Below are 12393 nucleotides of genomic sequence, written 5' to 3' on the forward strand. Positions count from 1 at the left end.
AGTTTTCTATCGATGTAATTTTCATATCTTACGTGATGTAATTTTCATATCTTACGTGATAACCTTATGATATTGTAAAACATGTCTATAGGATCTAATTCAAAGTAATGGTTCAATATTAGTGTTTGCTGTTTGCTATGTTGTTTCCCCATTTAGGACCGTGTTTTAGTGCTTGACCCTTTTTATGCTTGGTTCCCAATTTTGCTTGTGTTTAATAGGCATCCTTAAGAAATATGTGGGATTTGAAGAGTTGCTCGGGAGTTTGGGAAAGGGGTGGCCTTTTAGTTTAGTTTTTATGTTTCTCTTATATTGGTCTGTAATATTTATAAATGTTCGTGTAATGATAAACTACGTGGACTGTTTGGGGGGTAGGATTTATGTGTTTTATTTTCTACATGAATCACTTAGTCAAACTTTGAATTAAGATTAATAACAAACTTATTTTGTCACCTAGATATCCTATTTTAGGAGTTTAATTAACTCTCTGACGTATCAAGCTCTAGCATGTTATTGAACCGATGGTAAAATGATTAATGTTCAATGTCTGTATTTATACCCCTGCATAATTTTTATTAATTTCCAACATGTCAACATTATTTTTTCAGCCTCTAAGAATCAATTTCCAATAATTGAAAAATTATTTCCAATTAAACAGTTTACGATAAAAAAGATTTCCAATAAAATTATTGTTCAGCATTTTAGTGATTACTTTGCAACATAAATTGATTTCCAGCATATTCAAACAAATTTTCAGAATGCAAAAAATGGATTTCCAGCATTGTTTTTATTAATTTTCAGAAGTGCTTTCTTACAGGTTAATTATTTTCAGCATAAGGATATAGTTTCATGATACTCTAAATATTTTTACAATGTATTTTTTACACAATAAATTAATGGGCATCATTCCCCATCATATTTACTTTGATATGTTTTAACAAATTTATGACACTGTTTTGAAATGGCTTAATGACTATCTCTCATCAACAAATGATTATGGGACACCTAGATACCATGTCTATAGGCTTAACTAAATAAAAAGTAATTGCTTATCTTAGCATGTTAATCACTTTAATCAACTCTTAATTAATCAAGAGGCTTCTTTGAGACTTTATGTGCTACTTGTTGTCCAATGTGTTTCACGCTCTTTTGAGTTCCACTAGGAAACCAAGTTTTATTTGTCTAGACCATAACTCCAAAGTAGAAAAGTCTAATGCCTCTTGGACGATAGGTTGGGACGATAGGTATTTTAGAGGCATTAGTTTTAACTTTTCTTTTAGAACACATTTAGGTTTGACAACCAGCCTAGGTGGGGGGTGGGTAGATATTCGAAAGTGATGATACGCAAAATATATTACACGACGTATGACATTGTAACTTTTCTAAGAATCTGGTTGCCGGCTAATGAGTCGAATAATGATTAACAAGTTGGGGTTCTGATCTGAATAAAACCAAAATTATTTCTTGACTGATTTTCGAATTTGTTTTTGTTTACTTTATCTGCTTATCTATTTGGGGTAGTTAGTTTATTTAAGCATTCCCCCTTGTGTAATAATTTGTGTCATTCTTATTGTTCTTTTATGTTTCCCTGTGTTGTTTATCACTTAGCTAATTATCAAATAGGAATAATCAAATAATATGTTCATTTATTCATTACTTTATCACATAGTTAACATTAAGTTAATAATAACATAAGTGACCTTTATTTGATCACATAGAATCCCCATGTAAAATATAAATTTGGTCGGGAACTACCTTTGTGGACCTCGAAAGGTGCCTAACACCTTCCTTTTAAGGTAATTTGAACCCTTACCTAAATTTCTGGTGAACTAAGACTAAATAACAAAATAGGTTCATAATTAGACCTAGAATGGTGCCCTAATGCACCTTAATTCATTAGGTGGTGACTCTTCACACTTTTTAAACAATTCCAAAAAGGGTTGTCATATCGAATCCCACTTTTCGTGAGAAAAATAGGGCACAACACTGACTAAGTTAGAATCTTCAAGAGTATCACCATACCTTGAGTTCACATCATCTAGAATTTCAACTCTTCTTGATAACATACCTGCCTCATTAAACACATAATCTGCCTATTTCCTTCATATCTTACTAATATCACATCTGTAAGATTATATTTTTTTCTAAACCATGAGAAGTACTATTACATCGAATATTCGACATCAACAACCCATAGCCCATAGCTTAGCTGGTAAGAATATCATATACTACCCTACTAGCCTCATTCACACTTAGCAACTCAAGAGTACTATCTAAGCGTGCACACATATTAAGACTTAGAAATAATGCAATCCTATATCACCTTGAGTACACCTCTAGATCCTACATACACTATCATACTTAACTTTGAATCAATAAACTTAAATTCTTGCATATGTTGTTTCAAGCCTACTGATTTACCTTTCATACAACTAGCCCAATGGATACTTAATCTACTAAATCTAGATAAACACTATCCCTTCTTTACTACTACTAAACTTCTGGGTTCATGCTTCTAACTCTAGATCATATGTTGTCGTAGAATTCTAAGAATGGATATGAGGAAACATCTAACTTCGGCTCAATGCATGATTTTTCATGATCATGAATGAAATATTTCATACTTTGGAAAATAAAGCACTAGTGGGATTCTTTTTGAGCCCATATGTAATCCCATAACAGTCTGTAGAGACTATCTGAAAAACTTGATCTGTGAGGGTTTAAGGTTGGCTATTTCTGTTACCTAAAAAATAAGGCAGAGTTGACATGAATGGAGTAACGTAAGAATCTGCATAAGTTTCTTGGAGAACACTTCTACTATATAATCTGAGATATGAAAGAAGGGAAACATTTCCTAAATGCCCTATAGCCTCTCGAATAAAAGTACAGAGGACTCTGTACCATTCTGCAAGACTCTACTAGACACGACTTCATAGATACCTAGGACACTTGAACCTGTGCTCTGATACCAAGTGGGTCATGACTAAAGGCTACCCCTAGTCCTAACACCGTGCTTGGAATCACAAGTGATCCAAAGCTAACCCATGTACTGGCATGATACTTGAGCAACTGATTTAAAATGTATATAATAGCTAAATTTGTTGAGCTGAAGCATAGTCATAAGAAAATTTAAATAAATAAAATTCTATAATGGTTTACATCATGATAAATCTGAAAAAAGAACTTGAATTACATGAATGACTCTGACTGACCATCTATGAAGCCTTTAATATACTGACCATAGAGAGTTGGGACATGCCTCTAACTACCACTAATCAATACATATGGATAATGAAAATACAACACATGAACTAAAATGGACTGGAGTCCGTAAAATAAGATGACTTATCACCTGCTAGATGAAAGCTGAGAACTGTCTGACCCTGATGTGTGAACTATATTTGGTACTTACATTATGAAGAAATGTAACCAAAATGCATATACGTGGCTACTACTTTGGAATGTACTGAGTATATGGAGACATGCACTAAATCATTAAAGTTTTTAAAACATGCTTTAAAATCTAGGATATAAGTTATTTGTTGAAACATACATCTAAAACATGGATATACGTGAAAACTATAAGTCGTAGTGAGATCTAAAACATGTATGTAAATCTCATGTAAAGCTGAACATATTGTAAAACTAAACTAAGGATCATGTATGGATACTGATCATGAAAACGTGAACATGTAAAATTCAGAATACAAGACCAAGTATAGAATGTACTGACATGATCTGAACAACATGAGTAATTTGTAAAACTGATTGATAATTACTAAAATCTGATTACTTGGTCGAGCAAACCTGAACTGAGGTAAACTGAATACTTACTGAAACTATGGGAGCTATCATATAATCGACAAAAATCATGTGAGCTATCATGGAGTCCAATGTCTGACCAACATTGAGGAGGGTTGTTTTATCCTTGCCTTCAGAGTAGAACCTAAACTGGAGTGATCACTAAACTGAGCCTATATTGGGAAAGGAAAAACACGCTTTGTCAAGGCCCCTAAACCTACGGTGGCATGTAGGTTTAGGAAAAGTAGAATGCGTTGAACCACACTTCCCACTCGGTGCTAAATCCTACTCCAAACTGGAAGATACTGAAATACTAACTGATGCATGCACTGATAACTAATAAGCTCAGGTCATGATATTTTGAAAACAACAGTGCATACAGATTCTGAAGTAGTTATAAATATGTAAATTGATAGTGCTCAATATAATCATAACAAACTGAGTTTAACAATAAAATCATGAGTTGACTGATTCATTACTTGAGAGGTCTAAAACGTAAGTAAACATGTAGGTATCGGGTGTTCATAACCCGTCAACACTAAATGATTACAAAATATCGATAACAACACTTGAAACAGTGACGTAAAATCATAATTCAAAGACCCAAAATATCAGATATTTCAATAGTTTGATAAATTTCATGAATGTAAACATGGAAATGAGTTAACCTTGGGAAAATATTATGTTTATACAGTTTAAAACTTAATTTGAGAATTTTTAACATGATGTTAACTGAACATGACATGGGGTTTTGGAACTTCAAGCATGTAGAATCATAACTTTCATGGAGTAAACCAATTAGCATAACTTGAATGTAAAATAATTAGGAAACATGGAGGAATTTCATGATTTACATTGAACTTGATCGTAAATTAGAGTATGATTCATAATTTAACCAAAAAGAGGGTTTTTAGGTGAAAGAAACCCATTGATGAATACCCCCACATACCTTAATTAGATGACTTCTTTGTGAAGTCTTGAAATTGCAACTTGAATTCTTAAATTCTTAAGGGAAGAAACTTGAATTTTATTCTTAGGGAGAGGGGAAGGGTATAGAATCATATGTTGGATACTTGGGGGTTAAGAGTATGGAAGTAATGTGTTTTAAGACTCCTTAATTCCTTTAAGAATGATTAGAAATGGTTTAGGGGTGTGAAAAGACCCCAATGACCTTAAATTAAGTCAAAACAAAGCAACTTTGGAACTTTGCTTTTGTTGGGCGAAGCACATCCAAAGCACACCTGAAGGTGGCTAGCGTATGTCAAAAACACACCTGAAGATGTGCGGTGCACACCAAAAGAACACCCCATCCAGTGGCTATTGTCATTTGTCATACGACGCACGGCCTTAGCGGAGGGTCTATTTGGCGACGCATACCTAATTCCAATGTCCAAAAACACCCCCAACATAACTCATAACATATAAAAATGGTTTACCATCGAAACGGGGGTCCTAAAGGTCATTTTGAATGCATTGCTAGAGTGTTAAAAGTATGGGGTGTTACACTCACTGTTTTTCACGAAAATAGTCATAACTTTTTGCTCGGATATCGGATTCAGACGAAATTGGTATCGCTGGACAGCAAATTAAGTTATCTATAACTTGGTAAGTATTGAGATACAAAATTCCACATATGTAAAAAGTTATACATGTTCAAATCTGACCCTTTTTGTAATGCCCCAAAAATAGATCCCGAGACGTCACACAGTGCTTAGGACCACAAATGATCCCAAGCTAACCCTTGTTCTGGAATACTGCTAAGCAATTGATTTACATCTGTATAAAATGACTGAAGTTACTATGCGGAAATATAATCGATAAAATCTAGGAAAAAATACAATACTAATACAATTTTACATTCTTATGAAACTGAAGAGCTGAACTGAAATTACATGACTGGCTCTAACAGACATTTGTCAAGCCTCTACTATACTGACTATAGATAGTTGGGATGTGACTCCAACTACCACTAATCAATACATATGAGTAAGAAAGTAAAATACATAAATAACATCTAACTGAAGTCCCCGAAGTAGGAGGACTCATCATCTGTTGGCTGGAATCTGCAACTGTCTGATCGTGATATATGGATCACAACTGAACTGGTACCTACATTATTAAATAATGTAGCACATAGACATATATGTAGATCAGTACTTTTGGAATATACTGAGCATAAAGGGGTGAATGCTTAAGTAAAATAATGTCTCAATGTTCGTATAAACATGTAAAATAATGCATGCTAAGTGTAAATGACTCACATTGGCTGGAATAACTGAAAGCTGAAAATCATGAATCATGAATGATAAAACATACTGTATAAATCTTTTGAGTCATAACACTAAGTTCTAAAAGTTGTACTTTTACTCTTTCTGCTAGTGGACTAAGTAAAATTGAAGTTAAGTCTGTTTTCAAATCATGTAGGCTAAGTGAAAAAGGACTCACCTTTGTATCTGTAAACTAAAAGATGAAATCTCATAGCTAATGACTTATGTAAAACAATATCTGCATAAAATCGTGAGCCTTTACACTTAGTTTCTAAAAGTTGTTCTGCTATTTTATTTTAGGACTTAGGCTTTAGGGAGATTCTTCTAACCGACATACACTATGTGAGCTATCATAGTGTCCAATGTCTAGTTCTTCTTAGAGGAAAACCTCACGTTGGAGAGAGGTGTCATACTTTTACCAAGGAGTATAACCTGAGCTAAGTGACCATAATCTGTATCAATATCCATATACAAATGGAATTTAATCTTAATCTAAACCTAGGTTGGCTCATAGTTCTGGGGAAGTAGGATGCGCTACACCCACACTTCCTGCTCGATGCTAAATACTATTTCCTTTAATCTGTATGCTCAATCTATTGGAAATCCACTGAAAATCTAGCATAAGGATTTACTATCAAAACCAGTTATGCATCTATTTACTTTAAACTATAATCAAAATTGTAATCAAATCTTTAAAGTGGATTCCAATCTAAAATGAGGATCGCAAGATCAAATCTTGTTCAAAATCTGAGTATAAACTAATCACAGAATGTCTAAAAGCATAATCTTCTAAAAATATCAATATTCAAACTAGGGCTTAATAACCCTAGCTTTAAATTCATGTCAAAGCAAAATAATACTTCATGCTCAATAATCTTCTTGAAATACTTTAATAATTTATGTCAAGAAAATGAAATCAAAATCACAATATGAATCTTATGGATCAAAACACGAGCATGCGAAATCTTGATGCACTAAATTCTTTGAATCTCATGCTTTCTTTTGTATAGCTTGCAACATAATATCATACTTAAATCTCAATTGAAAATCTTTAAATCAAGCATCATTGCCATAATTTCCATACTTCAATAATTGCCATCCGTCGCGTCGCTAATTGCATCAATGACCGACGCATCGCGTCCCTATCAGTCGGCTTACTAGCTCACACGAAAAATGCCATAATTTTTTGCTCAGGTATCGAATTAAGGCGAAATTGGTATTATTGAAAAGCTAATTCAATTATCTACAATTTGGTGGGTCTCGAGCTGCAAAACTCTATGTATATAAAAAGTTATACAAATTCAAAGTAGACCCTTGTAGAATCAAATACCAAACTTTGGATGAATCAAAGGCTCTAAGCTTAACTCTGTTCTAAGTGATTCTTATGAACTTTTTTCACCTCGAAAGCACATCAAACACGAGGATAAATATCATGAAACATATATTCACGTGGGAATCATTTGGATTTTATCTTATACACATAGGAACAATGGTTCAAAGACTAGCCCAAAAATGTAGGGTATTACATTATCTCCTCCTTGGGAGCATTCGTCCTCGAATGAGGCTGATTAAACTGAGGGTACTAAGGCAACTGTGATTATATTCTGAACATGCATGACTAAAAAAATGATTGCATAACTAATCCTGAAACATGATACATGGACTGAATATCATGAACTGAATTGATTTCTTGACTATATGCAATGACATAAGAATGGTTACAAGGCTGAGATAGGAATGAGAGAGTTGATTTGTGATTATCCATTACCTTAGGTTGGATCTGATTGGGTGAAAAAAAGATGAAAGGTTTAGGACATGAATTCTCGGGGAATTATAATACATCTCCCTCTTAGGATATTTCGTCCCCCGGCTGATACTGACTTAGCTGAAATACTAAGGAAAAATGGAGATAATGCATGAGACACTTACAGACTTAATCATAACTGAATATCTGGAATTTAAAACTGATGCATGAGGCATAAACTGAGCTGAATTCACAAATTACTAGATGCGAACAAACTACCTGTTGAAATAGCCATATTCATGAGACTTCTGATAGTAAGACTAGATGAAAAGTTGGAAATCTATAGGAGTTTATCTGATTGATTGCTAAACGAGATTGCAAGCTATACGGATTGGATCATACTGACTCCCATACTCAAATGGAGTATTTCTTCAACACTCTTATATGAAATTCTAATAATATTAGGGAGCGAAGAATCTTGGACATGATCTGAACAAGACATCTAACTAAGGAATCACAATATTGATATAACTCTATAACTTGGAACATAGGCATATAAATCATAAGCTAGGATAGAATTACTAGGCTTTAGGAAATGCAACTTCTTACTTTCATGCTTAGCAACACTTCTCAAATAATCCCTCAACTATACTATTCTCCTTAAATACTATATTCATTGATTCAACTTCTAATTCTTATATGGTCGTTCATAAAACCATCTACTAATGTCTAAACTGAACTAAGTCCTCTCACCATGTCAAGCCTAACTCGAAATCACAAAGTACAACATATAACATCATAACAGAACTGGACTACCGATGAGATAAGTGATGCACCGCATTGCTCTACTGACATGATATGCAATGCATCGCGTTGCTCCCTACCAACATGATATGCGATGCAACGCGGCCATATCGTGTTGCCTCACTATTTTACCATCCAAATAGGTCTCAAACCTTGCTCAAAAAATTTGAAACTTACACGAGATGTGCTATCGATAAACCCAATCATGAATTCACTTAAAGATTTACATTCCAAGGTCAGAAACTAATGTGCACTATATTCATCCACTTATACACCAATATGACATTCAAACCTATTGTTATAACCACATATGAACGTCTAAACAAACACTTATAATATCATAATCCTCATATTCCCTAAATCTCTATCACAACAACTCCCACAAACTACCCCAAGAACATACACACACAAATTTCAACTAACCACAACATGTACAAAGACTTGGCCTCAATCTTACTTCACACGTATAGCCTTAGCTAAAATAAGCATACAATGATCTTTCATTGACAAGAAATATTTACTCATCACCAATATCATTACATAAGGAGGGGTCACTGAAAGGTTAGAACATAACACCTTGAAGCATGGAAGGATACTATACGTAACTTGACACTTAACTGAGGCCTAAAGAATAGAGGATCAACATCATAGATTCATCAAATAGATCTAAATTGAGGGCATACATGGCTATAAGATGGATCTCACTGATCATTAGGAGTATAGCATGAGTTATGGGAATTTAGTATACTATAAAGCATGAGTACATGAGTCATGAGCTACATGACCTAAGTTTGGAGTTCATAAATTCCTGGAATATGATTCGTACTGCTGAATGAACTAGAACTCCTCATACTAGGGACTAAGATGGTACATGATTTTCTATGATATGCATGAACAAATCTATGATCATGGAGCTGACACGTAAGTCATGAGTAGATATCGTGATGACTGAAGTGCTAATATTAAAATAAGAATGAGTCGGGCATCTATCTCCCACACTGACAGCACTACTAGAATCTGAGAATATGACTTAGTTACTTATCCTATCATTTCCCCTTAGCTTTAAGCCATCATTCTAAGTCTGTGGAACCCCTTTACTAAACTCTAACTGAACTGCAACCACTTTACTCTAGAGCCTAGTGTATAAAAATACATGTAAAAAATAGAACATAACCCGAAAGACTATACCTGAAAGTGTAAAACCCATTACTAATACTTCCTTCAGAGATACAACTCTATCTTTCTATAGCCCCAATAGTCATCACATAATACTTAAACACTTACTAACTTAGAATCTTCATAAGTACCCCCATAGCTGGAGTCAACACCATCTAGTGCTTTAGCTCTTATTTATATTAGCCCAATCTTCAAAGACTCATACTTAGATTCTAACACTTAACATAGATATCACCAAACTTTTAATGAACCATACTACTTCCATCATAGCCTACCACTATCATGCCTCTAAACTTATATTTCTAAACCATGAGAATCAAGATCATATCAAAAGGCTCAACATCATCAATCATAACTCACAAACTTAGCAATTAAGAACACCATGTACTATATAACTAGCCTTCTTCCACTTAGCAGCTCAATGGTACTACTAACCACACTTGACACGTAATAACCCTAGAAAATAATGCAACCCCATATCACCTTGGGCACACCTCTACATCATACCTACAACATCATACTTAATCTCAAATCAATAAATTTAAATTCTTGCATTCATTATTTCAAGCCTATTGGTTCACCTCTATATAACTAGCATTACTAACCAAGAAATTATTACATCCACCTTGATGATCATCCACTGTACAAACTTAGTACCTAGGGCTAGGCATGATCAACAACCCAACCTCACATACTGCTCTTACTTAGAAGCTATAAAACAAGACATCAAGAAACACTAGTCCACTAGAACCCCATAATAACAATAATTGATCATGAACGTATGGACTATCTTATTATAATCCATTAACACATCCTCCCTCTACACATCACAACTATTAACCCATCTATACATCTAAATTTATTTCATATTTCTATAAGTTTCAACTAAAATCCTTTTTGCAACCTTAAGAGAAGCATAAATTAATAATACTAAACCACGAAATACTTCATAAATAATCTATACTTTTCTAACACAATAATTACCATCAATAACTACTTTCATACTTCAAGAAAACAATAATTCACCTTAACTATTAACTTTTTCTCTACCTTCTACTAAACTAACACACTACGACATATCACCATAACATAAAATCTATACCATACATAAGTTTATCTCTATACTTTATATCAATCGTCATTCCCACTTTTCTTGTTACTACACTTTTATACCCATACTTCTAACTATAAAAAGGTTCTACTACTTATGAATCATAGCACTCCAGGTTTCAATAGCCCTCAAATGCAAACTCTATTCAATAATCCAGGTTCATACTATCTCTTCTTATGAGCACTATCTGTATTGAAAGAATAATAAGGAATTTGAATGCATATCTTATTCTATCTTAACTGAACAACTCATATAGATGAGGATATAAATTTTGATTTGAGGAAATTATAACATGCTAATAAGCTCCTCTCAAGCCCCTTGTATGATTTTTGAAGTTACTAATAGTAAATCTGAGAGCATCATCTTAAGATGAATTATAACTTGCTAATCATGTTATCTCAAGAATATAACATAGATGAAGAATTATGAAGTGACACATGAATCGACAGAAGTTTCTGAGAGAAGAACTTTACAACACAATCTAGAGTATAAAGGAAACTTTTATTAAATGCCCTGTAGCCTCTGAAAGAAAAGTACAGACGTCTCTGTACCATTGCACAAGACTCTACTAGACATGGCTTTACAGACACCCTAGGACACTTGAACCTTGTGCTATGATTCCAAGTTTGTAATGCCTCAAAAATGAGTCCCGAGACATCACACGGTGCTTATGACCACAAGTGATCCCAAGCTAACCTTTGTACTGGCATACTACTAAGTAATTGATTTACATATGTATAAAATGACTAAAGTTACTGTGTGGAAATATAATCATGATGAAATCAAGAAAAAAATACAACACTAATACAATTTTACATTCTGATGAAACTGAAGAGTAGAACTAAAATTACATGACTGACTATGACTGATATCTGTGAAGCCTCTACTATTCTGACTATAGATAGATGGGACGTGACTCCAACTACCACTAATCAAGACATATAAGTAAGAAAGTAAAGTACATAAATAACACTAACTAAAGTCCCCGAAGTAGGAGGACTCATTATTTGCTGGCTGAAATCTACAACTGTATGATCGTGATATATGGACTAAAACTGAACTGGTACCTACATTATTAAATAATGTAGCACATAGAAGTATGTGTGGATCAGTACTTTTGAAATGTACTGAGCATATGGGGGTGAATGCATAAGTAAAAAAATATCTCAATATTTGTATAAACTTGTAAAATAATGCATGCTAAGTATAAATGACTCACATTGGCTGGAATAACTGAAAGCTTAAAATCATGAATCATGAATGATAAAACATATTGTATAAATCTTGTGTGTCATAACACTTAGTTCTAAAATTTAGACTTTTACTCTTTCTGCTAATGGACTAAGTAGAATTGAAGTTAAGTCCATTTTCAAATCATGTAGGCTAAGTGAAAAGGACTCACTTTGTATATGTAAACTAAAAGCTAAAATATCATAGCTAATGACTTATGTAAAACAATATCTACATAAAATCGTGCGCCTTTACACTTAGTT

Source organism: Capsicum annuum, chromosome 1 (genome assembly GCF_002878395.1).
Source record: "Capsicum annuum cultivar UCD-10X-F1 chromosome 1, UCD10Xv1.1, whole genome shotgun sequence".
NCBI lineage: Eukaryota > Viridiplantae > Streptophyta > Magnoliopsida > Solanales > Solanaceae > Capsicum > Capsicum annuum.